Genomic DNA, 1,483 nt, shown 5'->3' with positions numbered 1-1,483 from the left:
AACTCTCATGATAATCTAGTTTCCGGATGTGTGTACCAATTGGGTGAGAAAATCCCTCTTTAAGAGTGTATTTATCAAGTCATATCGTGCCCCTGCCCTCAAGTGGTTTGATAACATAAGAGTCGACAAATAATCTTGCTCTAAGGCAGATGACGACTAAGAAGAGCCAACGTTAGCTGTGCTGGAAATTTGGCAGAAATTGTGCCAAGCATTTTACATGCAGGAGTTCCTTCAATCCTTAGAATAACTTTAGGAGCGCGGTTCTGCTATTACCTCCACTTCACACTAAAGTCACATATTAGAAAGTTTGAGCAAATGGCCTAAGGTCACAGAGCAAGCAATTGTTGAAGCTGGTGGGGGAAGGAGAGAGGAAGGTACTGCTGTAGGAAGACTTCCTGAAGGAGGGTGGGCTGTGAAGGGAGGTGTCATCTCTAGGAAGAAATTCAAGGACACAAGAGCTGATTTAGAAGTATGTTTAGCTGATTTAGAAGTCACAATCTCACCCAATCTCAAGCCCATTTTGTGTGATAATAATGCCAGTAAACTATGCACATGAAAGAAGGTAGGGACTTCCCTGGTGGCCCAGTAAAGAATCTGTTTTGCAATGCAGGGGATGAGGGTTCGATCCCTGGTCCGGGAACTAAGATCCCACATGGCCCAGAGCAACTAACCCCACATGCTGCAACTAGAAGGCCCATGAGCCACAAAGAAATATCCTGCATGACACAATGAAAATCTTGCTGCTACAATTAAGACCCAATGCAGCCAAATAAGCAAATAAGAAAGAAGGTATAATTTCAACTTCAGAAATAATGGATCTGAGCTTTAACCTTAATCCCCCAAATATGAAGCCTTATGGACTTAGATGAATGCATTTTTCATATTTTCAAATTAATTTATTTAATTTTCATATTTTTATGAATAAAACATAGAAACATGAAGAAATAGAGACAGAATAACATAAGAAACACTTTCAAATCTATCACCTGGTTTAGTCAATTCTTGTATTTGTTGTTGTTGTTTAGTCACTAAGTCATGTTCAACTCTTCGCAACCCCATGAACTGTAGGCTCCCCACGCTCCTCTGTCCATTGGATTTGCCAGGCAAGAACACTAGAGTGGGTTGTCATTTCCTTCTCCAGGAGATCTTCCCAATCCAGGGATCGAACCTGGGTCTTCTGCATTGCAGGCAGATTCTTTACCACTGAGCCACCCAGGAAGTCCATTGAAATATAACAGATTTACAGTATTATATTACTTTCTGATATATAACAAAATGATTCTATAGTCTCTATCTTCTCAATAATAATAAAGAATATTATTGTTTATCTATAGCAACCTATCTACCTAGCTACATTTTTTGTTTTTATTTTTTTTACTGAAATACAGTAGACTTACAATGTTATATTAGTTATACACATAGTAATTCTGTATTTTCATATATTACACTCCATACAAAGTTAATATAAAATAGTGACTATATT

General features: G+C 38.1%; 1 non-coding gene across 1 annotated transcript; it reads right to left on the bottom strand.

The window, feature by feature from the left end:
- Window positions 1-1,147: 1,147 nt before the first annotated feature.
- TRNAC-GCA (transfer RNA cysteine (anticodon GCA)) lies at window positions 1,148-1,218 on the bottom strand. Its single transcript has one exon. It is a non-coding gene; the product is annotated as a tRNA-Cys (tRNA).
- Between the last annotated feature and the right edge of the window lie 265 nt (window positions 1,219-1,483).

Source organism: Bos taurus, chromosome 14, assembly GCF_002263795.3.
Source record: "Bos taurus isolate L1 Dominette 01449 registration number 42190680 breed Hereford chromosome 14, ARS-UCD2.0, whole genome shotgun sequence".
NCBI lineage: Eukaryota > Metazoa > Chordata > Mammalia > Artiodactyla > Bovidae > Bos > Bos taurus.
This window is presented reverse-complemented; position numbering and strand designations above follow the sequence as displayed.